The sequence below is a fragment of the Macaca fascicularis genome, chromosome 2, assembly GCF_037993035.2.
Source record: "Macaca fascicularis isolate 582-1 chromosome 2, T2T-MFA8v1.1".
NCBI classification, from domain to species: Eukaryota; Metazoa; Chordata; class Mammalia; order Primates; family Cercopithecidae; genus Macaca; species Macaca fascicularis.
In genome coordinates this window covers 193,438,720-193,457,294 of record NC_088376.1, presented here as the reverse complement: position 1 = coordinate 193,457,294, position 18,575 = coordinate 193,438,720, and the positions used below count along the sequence as shown (strand labels likewise).

At 33.9% G+C, this 18,575-nt stretch overlaps 1 protein-coding gene across 5 annotated transcripts in view; it reads left to right on the top strand.

Annotated features, from left to right (window-relative positions):
• Positions 1–18,575, top strand: part of CADM2 (cell adhesion molecule 2) — a 1,082,757-nt gene that overhangs the window by 470,612 nt on the left and 593,570 nt on the right. The gene's annotated exons all lie outside the window — the stretch shown is intronic.

The window sequence follows — 18,575 nt, the reverse complement described above, 5'->3', positions numbered from 1 at the left end:
TTTTATCCCAGTCCAGTGATCTTACTAGTACATCAGTCTGCCTCACTTTCAATGCAAATTTGTTCCAGTGGATTAATTTTCAAATTAATACTTGCTGTGTGGATGGCAGGTAGAGGGCTTGGGATGTCAGAGCAAGGTTAGGAAATAGGTAAACAGAACAAGACTGCAGAGTTGTTCCTATCAAAATAAATGAGCTGGTTTCCTGATTCCTATGGGAAGAGCTGTTTTGATGAAACCAAAACAACAAATCAGTGAAGAAAAAACTACCAACTAAAGGCGAACCCTTGCATATTTGGACAGCATTATTTTAGGAACACGGTAAAAGATCTGGAGTGATTTTTTTTTTTAAATTGTCACATATGTTATAGTCTAATTTACTTATCTAATAAATATATTTCAACAAATAACTGAAATAATATATCAGCATATCTACTTGCTGGAACCTAGGGGAAAGTTAATTTATTTATTTCCATCTACTATGTTATTGCATATAAATACGTACATATACACATAAATGCACATACATGAATTTCAATCTCAATTACAGAAAATGGTGTTGAACGATAAATTTAAGTCTACCATTCAGGATATTTACTAAATTAGAACTTTGAAAGTGCAGGATAAATAATAAATAAATAAAATATAAATATAATCAATATAATAAATGCAATAGTAAGTAAAATATATAATGAATGCTTCATTTTTATAAATTATATTTTCATAAAATTTTCATATATTTTAAAATGAAAAAAGTATATTTTCATAAATTTTTATGTTTCACTGCTGTGAAATCTTGTGATTTTCAGAAAAGTAGTAGAGAACTTCTGACTAAAGATTCATTGACATCTTTATATAAGAAAATCAGGTTTTATAAACAAATGACCTTTATCAAAACTTGATAACTTAAATTTTTCTTTAGATACTGACCAATTATAAATTAGTTTATTGAAATTTGTCTCACCAGAAAAACATGAAATAAAGTAAAAAGAGTATGAACTTCAAATTTAAACAGATCTAATTTTGAATTGAGCCTAGACTACTAAGTCAAATTTCTTAATCTTGTTAATTATTGGTTAAACATATCAAACTGGAACAGTTTTGAATATTAAATGAGATACGATATAAACAGCTAGACTCATTTAATACAATTTTGATGTTTTTGCATCTTTTCATCATGTTTTCTTTGCCTATAAATCCTGACTGACAAACAGGTAGATAATCAAAATAAAGTTGAAGCTCATGACTCTAATTTTTAAAAAGTAAATGTTTATATTTTTATTCACATCTAGAGAAAAACCGACTGTAATCTGTTTATTAATATTTCACTTATATTTAATATGAGGTATTCAAAACAAAATAAACCTTAAATATGGGATAAAAGACCAGGCAGTCTCTTTCAAAAAGAATGGGAATGAATCTATGTTTTAAGAATTGTTTTCAATTTGGCAGCGTATAGGGAAATTCAGTGGACAAAAGCTAAATTATATAATACTGAGATTACTTATCACGTTAATAATAATTATTTTACGAAAAGGAATATATTTCAATGACCTTTTAATAACCATTCATAGTTTCTATTTTGACAACTGCTTCAGAGAACATTCCATGTTGACCCTCCCCGGAAGTAACAGTACTGCGGCTGAACACCCACAGCTGTTTTGTTTTATACGTTCCCTAGCACACCTCACTTTTTCCCTGACGGTACTGGGATTGCATACCCATCATATACTTCCTCAGGTTCATCAACTCGTTGTCTTATTCCTCTTTAAAACCCTCAGAATGTCTAACCCATAGACATTCACACCATAGGCGCTTAGTAATTTATTAGTTAGTCAGTGAATGAATTACCTGTTTGGTGTTTGCTATTCTGTGCATAAAGGCAGATGCCGTTAAAATGACACTTTATTTAAATGATTACCTAACAGTGTTATTCCAAGATTTTTTAAAATCCATTTGGTATTTAGGAGCACATTAACAGTGGTCAGTAATTTTAGCTATTAATGTGAAGTGTCATTTTACCAGGGATCCATCCTGCGATGGAAGCATTTATTTAGAAGAGTTTTAAAATACTTATGTGCAGTCCAAAGCACTCAATTTCTAAGCTAAATGCTTCACTAGTTCACTCTCGGGAAAGTCTATATGACTTTGGCTTTAGATTAGAGAGCAATGCTTCCTCACGTTCCAGCCTGAAATCATTTACATTCTGTCAGGTTTCTCAGGTGCTTCTGTCGCTCAAATAATATATTGTCTTTTCTAGCATGTGACAGATTGAAACTGCTCCCACAGGTCATTATTTTGTTGGGTTCTCAGAATATTACTGTGTTGTTGGGAAAATTTCTTAAAGCCCATTTTATAGGTTACAAATCCAAACTCTTGAGGCAGTTTGGATTCTTTGCCCAAATTGTCATACCATGGGGAAATGGTAGAATGAGGATTGGTACCAAAACTTTCATTGCCTTGCCAAATGCTTTTGATCTTTCATCTTTGCCTTAAGAGAATAACACTAATACAACAATAGCAACAATGGAGATTTAAAGAGAAAGTAGAGAAGGAATAGTCTGCATAAAGGAATACTTTATGATATCCTCAAAATCTATATAATTACTAGAATACTGGTTCTGTGTTTTGTTTTTGTTTTTATAATATCTCTATTAATTTATTGCATGTTTTCCAATATATTTAACACACGCTGTTGTATAAGGCAATTAAAAGAAAAAAAAAAAAAAACAGAGACAAACAGTTGTTCCAAACCATCAGTCTTTTTTCTTTGAAAGAGCTTTTTACAAATTCTCTTTCATTTGGACTCCATAGAAATTATCTCCTGGCTCGTCCTAAGAGATAATTCTCAGATGAACTGTCAAGGGCAGTTCCAATTTTGGAAGTTGTCTTGTGGTAGCAGATGTGATTCACTGCACAGTGTTCTCTTCTTTAAACAATAACCATTTTGGAAGTGTAATAAAGTGTTTGCCAACAAAGTTGCCTAGAAACTATGACAGCAAGGTCCTTACCTATGAGTTTATGTAAAGGGAGACTCCCAGCTCGTATAGACACATGCAAAGGCATGCAGACTTACAAACACACAGACACAATCGCAGAAACACATACACACCCAGGCTTAAATCTGTGTTAAAAGAGTCATTTGGAAACTAAACCTGAGTCAAAATAACTTCCTAAAGTGTACTAGTAGTTCAAAGATTACAAAAATGCCAGTATTATAAAAACTACACAGTTGGCCTTTATTTCTTTACCTGAAATAACTTTACTAGCATACATAAGTAGGTAGTTAAGTTTAAAGACAAACTATTTCATTCCATTTTGTTTTTTTGTTTGTGTTTTTTGTGTGTATTTCATATATACTTATAATTTCAAATAAGTACATATGTAGTGAAAAAATAAATGCATAGTATAATAAAGTGGATATTTCTTTTAAAAAATTTACACTTCTTTAAATTCCTTTAACATTTGTTTCCATATATTCATATTATTTTTGTGTTTTCTTCTGGTGTATTAATAGAACTTTTGAAATTAGCATGATTATTAATGTTTATCATACTCTTAATTGACAAGAGACCCTCTTCAGTTCACATATTTTATGAAGCTCTCATAAACATATATTTTTCCCATAGTACCTATTACCATTTTATATCATTATCATATTGATTATATTTATTGTCAATTTTCTGGATTTCTGGAGTAATACAGTCCAGAATATTTTCATCCCAAAGTTTTTTGTGTGACAACTTAGTTTAAATAATAATGACAGAATGGAAAATGATTGTATGTGGATTCAAAAATAATGGAGAATGTTTTATTGCATTTTATATCATCACTTACCTAAAAATCCTGTTTAATGTGCAAGGTAAAAAGTTAAAGGAATTGTATGAAATAATTAGACTTAAACTATATTAAACAGATTTCAAATGATCAACTAATTTTGGAATATATAAAAACTAATAGTGACCGTTTTTGCATTGATGGGGCAGTCTGAAAATCCGGATGATTAGTATTTTACTCATTTCACTACAACATTGTATGTAGTAACAGTCATAAAAATTAAAACTAGAAACGGCAATATTTCACATGGTAAAAATTACCACATGTATTAAGCAATATTAAACATTTGGGGAAAAAGAAACCAAGAAAAATAGATTGAAGTAATTATCCAAATTAAAACTAAACCCGCTGTCTTTATTTTAAAAAATACAAAGGCTGGATGCGGAGGCTCATGCCTGTAATCCCAGCATTTTGCGAGGCCGAGGAGGGCAGATCTCCTGAGGTCAGGAGTTCGAGACCAGCCTGGTCAACATGGTGAAACCCAGTCTCTACTAAAAATACAAAAATTAGCCAGGTGTGGTGGCGGCGCCTGTAATCCCAGCTACTCCGGAGGCTGAGGCAGGAGAATCGCTTGAACCCAGGAGGCAGAGGTTGCAGTGAGCTGAGATCACACCACTACACTCTAGCCTGGGCAACAGAGTGAGACTTCGTCACAAAAATAAAAAATTTAAAAAAAATACAAGCAATATAATTAATCCTTCTAGTAGCCAGAATCCCACCAAGCAAGCAGACCACAAACTCAAAGAGTATCACTGAGGAAAAAAATGGATCTGTTGAGAGGCTGTGGTCAAGGGACTAACAAAAATAGTTATTACCACTCCTAGGCCTGAAGACATAAAAGAACATCTTTAAAAGAACCTAATCCTTGACATAAAAAAACAGATATAGTACCAAAAATATCACTGTTATTAAAAATTTGGGGATCCCATTACCCATTATGTCAAAATGACACCACCAATTTTTTTTTGTCCACAAACTGAATGCATATTCAGACATAAAAAAGCTAATCCAATGATACAAACCCATTAACTCAACAAATATTTGTCAAGCACCCACTATGAACCCACTGAAGTGCTAAAGCATTACATGCAACTATTGTTGTTGCCTTTAGGGAGCTTAAAGTTGAGAGGGTGATATAAATCAGTAAGCAAACATTAACACATAAAACATAGAATCACAAATTCTGATATGTGCCATAAATGACAATTTCATGCTGTGGTTGAAATTCTCATGAATGGCTTCATTGAGTCAATGCTGCCATACTTTTTGATGGTTGCCTTCGTTGTTGTAAGTCATTACAGATATAAATCTTATGTGTGATAAGGATTCATAGTTGAAACAACTTTGTGGATATACTAGCTGTGCTGTGGTCAGCCCGTATCCTACAAATGTCTGTAACTTTGATAATATTGTAAATTAGTTAATGAAATTCCACTGTATGCTTCCCAAAAAGGAATTTGTTCATGAGGATAATCTACCTCATTAAATTAGTTTAGCTCACAAAAGAAAAAGCTTAAAAATCAAAGCCACAATAAAGCATAACTGCAAAAGTTTAAAAATCTCTTTGAATTCATGAGTAAAGGATATTTAAGGAAACATTGCTAAGTAACTCAATATATGTCACTAATTGCACTAATTATTATTTTGTCACATTTATTACCTTCATCTTTCGTAGCATGAGTAATTAAGTGACAAAAACAGGTTTTATATTGTGATCAAACAATATTCTGTTGCATCCACCCTACTGATGTCTTCAAAGAAAGTGCTGTCACAGTTTTTCCAGTAAAGAACCTGTAAGTTGATAAGTAGAAAAATGTCTCAGTTTAAAGAACATAAGCCTAAGGACTGGATGGACTTGATAGCATGGCGAAAATATGCAAAGAAAGACTTCCAACAGAAACTAATTTAACACAATTCATACTGTCTGTGGCATATGGATGCTCTTTTTTAGTATGTCCATTGTAATTCTTACTTAATATCACAGGATCCTGTAGTTGCAACTGAAGCCTTCACAAAGGGCCTTCTCAGCAGAAGGACAATTTTATTAATGACTGACTCCTCTTTTAAGTGCTGGACAAAAGCCAGCAGAAACACAAAGCCCACAGGCCTCAAACAGTTACGTGATTGGCTTCGGCGTGGGCACAAAAAAATGTGTATGAGTGTGTTTGTGTGTGTATGTATTTAAAAGACATAGTGGTCAGTCTCCAGAGATATTCTGCCTCATGATGACAAAGAGTAGATAAATTACCCAAAATAACATGAAATATATGAAATAGAAAGCAATTACTTCTATACATAAAAATAACAAATGACATCAAATGACCTTCTTTCCATGTCTGATGGTGAAGAACTTTGAGTCTGAGTCTACCTTTTGATCTATACGGAGGTCAGAAGTTGCCTTTAAAGGACAGTTTTGGATTTGCCTGTCGGTGCATCGGAAGCACACCTCTGCAGATATTGACTGACTTTGATTCGAAGCATTTTTATAACAAAAAGTCAGTGTTGTCTGCTATCAGCAGACACCATTTTGAACCATACATTATCAAGACAGTCTGAAGCCAAGTTGAGACACTTGATATTTGAGATTGATAGTCTATTTGGCAGCCATTCCTAGACAATGTCTGAGCTCTGACCCTGTATCTACGTGAATCACTACAAAGTTAGATTTCTGGACCACACAATACTGTAGACAGTATTATGTAACACTCGGCTATCAGGTTTCACATGTGAGAAGACATAGCCATACAAAGAATATTCATGATATGTGTAAATAATTAGATAAGGAATATTGAATGGCATTCTGTGCAGTCTTGAGCAAGTTTCCAAAATATTCATGAATATTATTTGTTATATATTATATATTCAACTATCTCAAATTTTTATATAGCATACTTTTTCAAAAGTTTAACATATCATCTACCTCTCTTGAACCTTTTCTGACAAGATCTTATTTACTAGTCACTCAAATATAAATAAATGTTATTTTGATTTCTAATGTTAATTTCAGATGACACCCTCTATGAATCTCAAGGAATATTTAAGTCTATAGACCTACTTTTTTCAGTGAGAGGACAAAGTTGATGCATACAAAGTAGTATGAAAATGTGGATTCAAAAGTCTTAGATATTAAGTAAAAACAACTATTTTTTTTTTCCGAAATACTCCCTTGTTTTTAGATCTTTCTACAATAAACAGCACTCACTGTCAGGCTGTTTAATGACACATGGATGTGTGCAGTTCAGAAAGAGTTGATAATGCAATGAAGAGGTAAATTGGAACTATTTTGTTCCTGTAAAATTTTGAAAAATTGCTATTTCTAGATACTTGACAATTAAGTTGCACTGCTGATAATCAGGCATTTTTTTTGCATTATTTATAATCACCCCAATCTGTTTATCAGATTCTTTAAAAGAAGAAGAAAAGAAAGAAAAAAAGAAAGAAAGAAAGGCCAAGAGCAGTGGCTCATGCCTATAATCCCAGCACTTTGGGAGGCCGAGGCAGGTGGATTACTTGACTCCAGGAGGTTGGTACCAGTCTGGGCAACATGGCAAAAATGCCATCTCTACAAAATATACACAATTTAGCCAGGCATGGTGATGCATGCATGTACTCCCAGCAACTCAGGAGCCTGAGGCAGGAAGGTCACTTGAGCCCAGGAGGTCAAGGCTGCAGCGAGCCATAATTTCACCACTGTACTCCAGGCTGGGTGGCACAGCAAGACCCTGTCTCAAGGAAATAAAATTTAAAAAGGATTTATTATGAATTTCTTATATTTTAACACTTGAGTGTTCATATGAAAAAGAGTTAAAATGTTAGTAGCATGTATTACCTTTTCTACCCTGCTTTCTCTATGCTATCATCATCTCATCTCAGCCTACACAAAAAGGGCATCTAGTGATTATGATTTTTACTGAAAATTAAAAGTAAATATATTATCAAATCAACCACTATCTTATTTTTAGGACATAGGTGAATAAGACAATTGAGGATTAAGTTATAAATATTATAAGTTGAAGTGTAATACAAACTTAGCATTTATTTGTAATAATTGGCACTATCCTATTAAAGATTATAATAAAGGCAAAGGATGACTTTTAAATTCGTTTTTATTTTATGGATAAATGTTTCAGAAAGTCTAGGTATTTTTAATTGATTTTGGACACTTTTTTTTAGGTGTTCAGATGTAACACAGTTCACTTTGGCATTCAAAGATCCCCCAAATATAATCTCAAAGCACTTTCTACTCTTACTTTTCTCAGTTATGATTAGGTTTTTTTGTTAAACAAACAAACCAAAAATCTGGGCTAATTTAAGTTACTCAGGAATACTTTATCATCTCTTTACCTAAAACTCTTTCACTTTTTCTTTCCACAATTCAAGCTCTGTTTCATGGTCTGCATCAACTATTCCTTTGTTTATGATTTTCCTTTCAGGAAGCAAACACTTGTTCTTTTGAACTTCTAAAATTCTTTATACCTCTCTTGTGGCACAGATTTTCTGCTTTGTATTTGTGGCCATGCATTTGTTATTCTGTCTCTCCTGCTATATAACGTTACTCTTTGGCAGGGATTGCATGTTATATATTCATTGTTCCCAGGAAATGCCTTACACCCTGCCCTACACATAACAGGGATGTTATAAACTTACGCATTTATTATTTTATGTTATCCCACTCCTCTGCCTGCGGGGAGGGTATCTTTGAATAATGGAAAGTTCTGGTGTAAAAACAACAATAAGCCTTGACTCAGTCTGCAACACAGTGGTCTAAAAGTTTTATTCATTCGTTCAAGAAATACGTATTGATCTCCTGTGGTTATCTATATACTACCTGAGTTGAAAAGTAGAGAATTAGAAAAGGTCATATTGAACTGCATCTTGCCGTTCTTTTTCCAGAATAGGTAGGTAAAGATCAATTTGATTTCTCCTCTCATTGCCTTTCTGCTTCAACTCCAGGATGAGAGGAGTGGTTTCAAAAGTATGTTTCCCATAGTAATAGAGGAGCTATTGAAGAAAAGAGGACTGGGGGCCAAGTGGGAGACAAGCTCTGAGATTCTACTCTCTTCCTCTTTAACCAGGGCAACACTCACCTTCTTTCTTGTTTTATTATCAGAATCCAAAAAGACAAAAAAAAATCAAAGAAACTTTCACTTCGGGAATATAACAAACAAAAATACATTTTAAAATCACAGTGGAAAGGAACATAGTATTAAAAGGAAGGCAATCTCTAAAAGGTGAATCATATCGCATGACTGTACATTGCTTTTGTGTTGAATCTCTTCAGTATTCAAATGGAAATTCTTTTTGCAATACTTCAAACAATTTAAAGAAAATCATATTGTTTTACTTATAGAAAATTGAGCTTGATTATATATAGTGTTATTGCAGATCAAATAATTTAGGATAGGGTTGAATTTCTTAAAAGGTAAACTGGCTTTCAGTTGTTTTCAGGTACAAGAATACCCAAGTGAAAGTCATTTAAACAATAATATTTCTTGTTAGCTCAGGGGCCCATGTTCTCTGAGATTCTCTGCATCTTTCTCTTACAGGGGCAAGATGTCTGCAGAAGCTCCGGGTATCTTGTCCGCTCAGAACATTATCCAAAATCAAAAAAGGGAAAATATTTTCTTCACGTTTCTCTCTCCTTTTGACAGGAAGCAAAATGTCCTTAGAGGTACTCAACACACTTTCCCCAGGTGTGGGTATCTTGGCCAGGCTCTACCAGAATAAGAGACTAGAAATCGGACTGTGTGGAATTTCTAGCCTCTATCCTGGGTGATAGGCTCTGCTGGTAGTGAGAAGGGAAAGAAAGGGGACTACTCTCTGTCAAACAGCTACTGATAAATGGTATGTAGCAGGGATGCTTAAAAAGAAAAAAGTTACATTCTTATTTATATCAATTTAGTGTGACCCTAACCTGATGCTGAAATAAACTATATTTAAGACTATTTGATTCAACGTAACTGCACTACTTTTGATTTATGATTTCCTTCTCTTACTATGTTATAATTGCAAATAGTTAATTGTGTATCATTTATGTTATTGCTGATTCATTTTCAGTTTATTCATATTGTATTGTCATTCATGGCTTGCCTTTTGAAGCGAGACTAAAAAGCAAGTTTGTTTGAACTCTGCATGTGTTTTTGATTGTGGATGCCATTCATGCACAGTGTGAATTAAGATGCACTTGTATTTTTCCATTCTTTGATGCTTGTTTTTATGTCCACCGAACATGGCCCTTTGTTACTGCATTGTTTCATCTCTTTATTTCTATTTTGTATCTGCTAGAGAAAAAACAGATTAACATATTTTAAAGAGATTTCTTAATCAAAAGATAAATCATTTTTAGGCTTTACCTGAAGAATCCTTAGATACTGTAAAAAATGTTTTCATCTCTTCTACCTCAGCTACTCTCCATCGTATCTTGATAACTTAAACTGTAGAAAACCAACTTGTAGATTTACTGTCTGAGAAGTTAAGGTTTGTATGTTTTTAATTTAATGTTCATACTGAACTTTATGTTAATCAGTTCAGAATTTTTCAACTAACTCAGGTTCTTTCTAAGTAGGGACTATTTCTGAATATGATGAAACATGGGAGGTTCAGAAAAAAATTGTGTTATCTATTTAATTCGTTACCTAGAAGCATGAACCACTCTGAAGACAGAGACAGAATCCAACTTTATAAAAAATACCAATTTTCAGCTTACATAAATTAATAATTGATTTTGTACTCAGACACACTTATTGATCTATAATTAAAAGACCTCCAAAAGCTATTTTTAAGCCGCCTTGCATTTCAAAATGTAACTGAAGTTTTAGAATGCAGGGAAACCTTACGTTTTTGAAGGAGGTATGAAGGATATAGGCAAACCCTCTAATTATTGGTTTTGTGAGATGCCTTTAAATTTCCATTGTGATATTTTATGTTTTGTTTTACCATTGCGATTGTTTCAAGGCAAATAGTATCTTGTTCATAGTACATAGGAAATTGGGTAAATTTAGTATAAATATTAACTGCTATGTTTGGAATTATTTTCGTGTGTGGGTGGGTGGGAGATGTGTGTGTGTATGTGTGTATGTATATGTGTGTGTATGTCTGTATTCACCAGCCCACCACCATTCCCATTCCCTTGAAGGGTAGGTGAGGAAAGTGTATAGCGGACAATTGCTTTTAAGGTATTTGCCCCATGGAAGCTCTTCTCTAGAGAAAAGTACTAAAGCAGAAGAGATGAAATTGTTCCTCGTTGCAATGAATATTAGCTCTGTCCTTGCTAATTGGGAAAAAGTAAAGTCTGGGAAAGAACGAAGAGGGAAAAATATTCTATTCTTTTTTCCTGTGAGTTCATTTTCAGTTTTTATTCTATTATTTTAATTATCAAACTTCATATTTCAGAGAAGTTTTTGATTCACAGCAAAATTCAGTGGAAGGTACAGAGATTTACTATATACGTTCTGCCTCCATTCATTTTTTACTTTAATCAAAGCAGCATTCACTCATGTTTTGGCATGAGATGTACACACTTTGAAGAAGATTTTAAGCACAGAAATTTAACACATAAAAAGGCTTGCTGCCTCCCCCAGCCATCTCAACAATGTGTAATATTATACTCTGCTGGATAATCTCTATGAGATTTCAGACACAAGTCAGCAAGTTTAGCTGAAGACAAGCAGATATCATATTAGGGGAAGAGGTACTGAGGACTACTTTGAATATATTTGAAATAATTTGAAATTTTTTTGTTACAGTGTTAGTTTCTTTCCTACAATTTATTATATGCTTTTATTGATATTTTTTAGTAAAATCATTATGGATATTTTAGTTTATTTAGGAAAAATTGTAAGCTAGAAATCATATATATCATGTTTCTGAATATGCAGGTTATAACTCGGGAGGAAAAGGTTTCACCTTTCTGGTTTGATAATATTTCTTGCAGCTCTCCCTTTATTTTCATCTGTAATTGTCACAGCAACCCAAATTCAAGTTCTTACCGCCTTTCAGCTGGGCTTTATGATAACATTTCATTTTTAACTCCTAACCTATTCTAATCCATTCTATTTGATACCAGAAAAGAATCTTGCCAGATCACAAATTTTGCACAGCCAATTCTCTCCTTTGAAAGAAAGAAAGAAAAACTATTAAATGTCTGTTGTCCTGTCATCTATTGCTATCTAATTAATGCCAACATCTATGTCCTGAAAACTTAGACTCAGATAAATATAATAAATATATAGCAAAGTTGAACATTATGGTTTCTAATAAAAGGGTAATGGCTATCAGGGGTCCAGACTTTCCGCTGTTTCTGTAGAACTGAGCTATAGAAAAGTGCTCTGATTCCACAGTACTTTGGCCCAATTATTAGATAGAAACCTTAACAGGAGAGGAGGGCAATTAATCAGGTTACCACTGTCTGACAAAGTGATCCCTTAAGACCATTTAACTCCCTTTGTTCTAATTCTGTTCTCTCAAGAGAAACATCTAATCTATGATTTTGTCTCCTCCGAGAACCTACCTACCCAGGAGGGTATGTCCTTGCCAATGACTTGCTCCAGTTGTCAAGCCCCAGAATATCCCCCCGCCAATATAATTTGAAACATTGTTACTTCAGCCTATGAATTAGCCTCATGTGAATTTACCTCTAATGACTTTATCCCCCAGGAATAGAACAACTGTAGTGATCTAACAAAACCACATTTCTAACTCCACACCAAGACTATGACAATTCCATTAAGCAGTATTTCTTGAGGCACATGATGAAAAAGTAGCCAAAGTCACCTACAAATGTTATTGAAAGTTTAGTTGGTTGGACACCATCTATGAAGCTTGACTCATTCCATGGTGGCCTTTATTGGTAATTTGTGTTAGCCATTATTGCATGCTGACTTCAACAGAGTAACTCATCACTCTCCAAACATTAATCTGGGTTAGCATTAATCTAAATCATTCCAACACTTGGACTCCAAAGATACAAAAACACTAGCATTATATCTCAGTACCTTCAAATAACACTATATCAAAAAGATTCCATTAGTGAACTTTTATATTTAAAAATTCCCAGTTACCCTAGCCTAAAATACTATTTACAATTATAGAAAAATAAAGGATTCAAAAAGCATTAACACTGAGCTTTACTCTCTTTGGTACATATTGCACACTCCCATTAACATCATATTGCATAACTACTTTGTATTTTGAAAGTAATAGACTACATTACTGAAAAAATGTCTCAGTGTTAACCTAGTAGATGTAGTTCAACAGATATTTCTGTTTGGAGGCATTGTTTGGATTCTCTCCTGTGACCTGGAAAACCACTTTTCATGCCTTAGTTTCCTCATCTGTGAAGGGAAACTGTAATACACTATAGTACCCCCATCGTAGGGCTGTTTGGAACATTAAATTATTTAATTCATACACACTGCTTAGATTCTTATACATAGCAAGTTTAACTCTAATGATTTTATATTTTCAAATGCTGATTTATTTGCAGCAGAACTGGATGTGAGAGACTTTTTGTTCCACTACTTTTTGACTTTGCTGAGGTCTCCAGAGTTACCCTCATTTTATAGGCCTTGTGAATGTAAAGAAAGTTCTAGTGGTTGTGAAATGCTAAAACATTTCCCCATTGTTCTAACTGATTTTGAATGACACATTCTCTCTAAGTGGCTCTTCTCATATGTTCTCATTGCAAACCGAGAGGAATTGTAACTTTATAGGGCTTGAGCAGGTTTGATTGTTTTGGAAAAATCTGTGCCTTTCAAGGAATGCATTTAAGTATTTTGGTGATTCTTGATCAAGAATTGCCTACTTACTCAGAGTCTGTTGAGAATAAACTCAGAGTTTCATTGCTTTCAGCCTCAGCAAATTCATATTATCTTAGCATCCTATATTTTTAAATAAAAGGGATTATAACTATTTATATATATTCAATATGTATATTAATAAATGTGTATGTATGAGTGAAAAAATATCTTTACATTTCAATCTTCAACCCTGATGACTGAATGCATAGATATGTTCTTTGACTGAGATACGTAAAAAAATTTGCTTTAAAAATGATGTGGAAAATAATTTTACTGGTTATCTCATTAGTAGGTTTTAAAAAGCAAAAGTTCAATATTGTTTCACTCATTTTCTGTTTTTCTCTAAAACCTCTAGGCTACTAGAGGTCGTGTATTTACAATTCTGACAAAAGACATAGCAAGTTTCACAATTGCAATACATTTTATGCCTACTGTTCGCTCGAAATTTTAACTATAATAGATGCAAGGTTATTGGGGTATGATATCGGATACAAATTTAAATCTTACTCTTAACTTCGAAAGATCATATATTGCTTTTCTGTTTTTTTAGTGATCAATATGTAATTCTCTCCCTGATGCAGTATGAGCAATGAAGCATAAGAGTTCACTTTCTCCTAATGGTGAACATATTTTAGATTTGAAGCTCTGAAAATAATTTTGGTGAATAATAAGACCTAGTTACTTAAGCTTTTTAGATATTTATAAATGACTATGACGTGCAAAATTTTTTTCTTTCCACATGTGTATAAAATATAGATGGGCTTGTAATATGATTATATATTTATTTTTAAAACTGATATTTCCTCTTCTCTTGTGATCCAAATGTGATCACTTCAGATCAATCTAAAACTTTCTTTTCCCTGCCACCATCTTTAACTCTTTACTTAGAGACATTTAATGAAAAGTACGAAAAGAAAAGAAATTCCATCAGTCTCTTTGGAAATTCAGGTTTCTTGAAGATCAGGGACAGGACTCAATAGATCCTTCAACGTTTAAACTTCCTGAATATGACATGATTTGTAATATAGAAGTAAAGACACATCAAAGTTGACATTTCAAAAATGTGACCTGTCTATTGTACTTAACTTTAAGGTGAGTCCATGAGTCTCTCCCTGCTGTGTCTATTTCTTGCCCCATTTTAGGCAGATGAAAGAATAATAAAAGTGATTTTTCTCTCTGTTTAAATGCAGAGTTTATATGCAGATACAATTAGTTTCATCATATATTACATCACATATCATTTTAAAGCTCTGTAGTTAAAGGAAATATACAATATATTCAGTGTTTTCATGTAGAAAATACTTTTTAATCCTAAAATAGATAAATTTAGTTTGGTTGATTAGATGTCTTACAGTAATATTCTCTGTACTCTGATATCAATATATAGTCAATTGGCTTTAAGACATACTTTTGGCCAAGCACAGTGGCTCAGGCCGTAATCTCAGCACTTTGGGAGGACGAGGTGGGTGGATCACAAGATCAGCAAATCGAGACCATCCTGGTTAACACGGTGAAACCCTGTCTCCACTAAAAATACTAAAAACTAACCGGGCATGGTGGCACACTCCTGTAGTCCCAGCTACTCGGGAGGCTGAGGCAGGAGAATGGCGGGAACCCGGGAGGCGGAGCTTGCAGTGAGCCGAGATCGCGCCACTCACTCCAGGCTGGGCCACAGAGCGAGACTCTGTCTCAAAACAAAACAAAACAAAACAGCAACAAACAAACAGCATACTTTTGTGTCTGTATAAGGCAATATTAACAAGTAAATCAAATCTTGTCACATAAGATGTGGAACACACTTTTGCTTAAGTACTATTTGAAAAACTAGAGATACTGGTTTGAGATATAATCATCTTTAGTATTTGCCACTACCATCGACCATCTGGGCATGCAGTAAAATTAAGAAATACATTTTGATGAACAGAATAATAACTAATGAGCAATTTAAAAAGTCAACTAACACATATTATGTATAAGTATGCAACATTTTGTTCATAAGACCTCTTCATCAACTCCAAATTTATATATATTAAGTACCATCATGTCACTATTTTTATGAGTTATATTCACCTGGAAAAATATGAATTATTAGATAATTTATATTTTACCAATTTGGAAATTAAAGTAAGAATGTTTTTGTGCTTAAATTGTATCTTTATCCAAAAAGATATCCATGAAGATTATAGGCATGTTACATTTATCTTTGTTGTTTTATACTCTCCCTACAGTGAGTGACCTAGTCAAATGCTTCTTATTGCTAGTCATGAGAACTACACATATTAATAATAGAAGGAAAAGGTTACAGAATTAAATGAACAGTGTAACTTAATGTAACATATACAGGCTGTATCTTTATTGACTAGTTGATGTTTATCTAAGTGCAGAAAGATTATCTGAAGACCATTACACAAAGTATGGAAAATAGGATCTTTTCTGGAAGCAAAGAATTGCTATCAGATGAAGTGTTTCCGTTTGTTTGTTAAAGCAAGTAACTCTACATTCTCTAGAGGAGAATATATTTGATCTTCCACTCAACTATCTTATATCCTTGTGAATAAATCATTTTCTGTATGACTAGATATAATTTTAAATACCATGTGCTTGTCAGATCCATGAAGTGACTTGGAGAAGGTCTTATTTTCAAAATTATCTTGTCAATTTCATTGTGACAGTAGCAGAAGCAGGTAGCAGCAGTTTTCTTCTGATTATGTTAAAATCTCATCTATTATTTAGTTTAAAGCTGACAGCATATATTAAGGCTTAATGAACACTTTCAGTAATTTCAGACTAAATTTATCTTCCCCAATTTTATACGTTTTTGTCATTTGAGGGTTATAATTTGATCAAAGGTTAATTTCAGGAGGAGTTTTTCCAAATTATTTCAATATTAAATAAGTAGAGCATGAATTTTTGGGAAATCTATCCATGTGAAACTATTTTTAGCAGAACTGAAACGATAAGACACACTTTAAAAATGCTTTGCCTTAAAACTGGAAAAATTCCCTTTGAAAACTGGCACAAGACAGGGATGCCCTCTCTCACCACTCCTATTCAACATAGTGTTGGAAGTTCTGGCTAGGGCAATCAGGCAAGAGAAAGAAATCAAGGGTATTCAGTTAGGAAAAGAAGAAGTCAAACTGTCCCTGTTTGCAGATGACATGATTGTATATTTAGAAAACCCCATTGTCTCAGCCCAAAATCTCCTTAAGCTGATAAGCAACTTCAGCAAAGTCTCAGGATACAAAATTAATGTGCAAAAATCACAAGCATTCTTATACACCAGTAACAGACAAACAGAAAGCCAAATCAGGAATGAACTTCCATTCACAATTGCTTCAAAGAGAATAAAATACCTAGGAATCCAACTTACAAGGGATGTAAAGGACCTCTTCAAGGAGAACTACAAACCGCTGCTCAGTGAAATAAAAGAGGACACAAACAAATGGAAGAACATACCATGCTCATGGATAGGAAGAATCAATATCGTGAAAATGGCCATACTGCCCAAGGTAATTTATAGATTCAATGCCATCCCCATCAAGCTACCAATGAGTTTCTTCACAGAACTGGAAAAAACTGCTTTAAAGTTCATATGGAACCAAAAAAGAGCCCGCATCTCCAAGACAATCCTAAGTCAAAAGAACAAAGCTGGAGGCATCACGCTACCTGACTTCAAACTATACTACAAGGCTACAGTAACCAAAACAGCATGGTACTGGTACCAAAACAGAGATATAGACCAATGGAACAGAACAGAGTCCTCAGAAATAATACCACACATCTACAGCCATCTGATCTTTGACAAACCTGAGAGAAACAAGAAATGGGGAAAGGATTCCCTATTTAATAAATGGTGCTGGGAAAATTGGCTAGCCATAAGTAGAAAGCTGAAACTGGATCCTTTCCTTACTCCTTGTACGAAAATTAATTCAAGATGGATTAGAGACTTAAATGTTAGACCTAATACCATGAAAATCCTAGAGGAAAACCTAGATAGTACCATTCAGGACATAGGCATGGGCAAAGACTTCATGTCTAAAACACCAAAAGCAACGGCAGCAAAAGCCAAAATTGACAAATGGGATCTCATTAAACTAAAGAGCTTCTGCACAGCAAAAGAAACTACCATCAGAGTGAACAGGCAACCTACAGAATGGGAGAAAATTTTTGCAATCTACTCATCTGACAAAGGGCTAATATCCAGAACCTACAAAGAACTCAAACAAATTTACAAGAAAAAAACAAACAACCCCATCCAAAAGTGGGCAAAGGATATGAACAGACATTTCTCAAAAGAAGACATTCATACAGCCAACAGACACATGAAAAAATGCTCATCATCACTGGCCATCAGAGAAATGCAAATCAAAACCACAATGAGATACCATCTCACACCTGTTAGAATGGCGATCATTAAAAAGTCAGGAAACAACAGGTGCTGGAGAGGATGTGGAGAAATAGGAACACTTTTACACTGTTGGTGGGATTGTAAACTAGTTCAACCATTATGGAAAACAGTATGGCGATTCCTCAAGGATCTAGAACTAGATGTACCATATGACCCAGCCATCCCATTACTGGGTATATACTCAAAGGATTATAAATTATGCTGCTATAAAGACACATGCACACGTATGTTTATTGCAGCACTATTCACAATAGCAAAGACTTGGAATCAACCCAAATGTCCATCAGTGACAGATTGGATTAAGAAAATGTGGCACATATACACCATGGAATACTATGCAGCCATCAAAAAGGATGAGTTTGCGTCCTTTGTAGGGACATGGATGCAGCTGGAAACCATCATTCTTAGCAAACTATCACAAGAACAGAAAACCAAACACCGCATGTTCTCACTCATAGGTGGGAACTGAACAATGAGATCACTTGGACTCAGGAAGGGGAACATCACACACAGGGGCCTATCATGGGGAGCGGGGA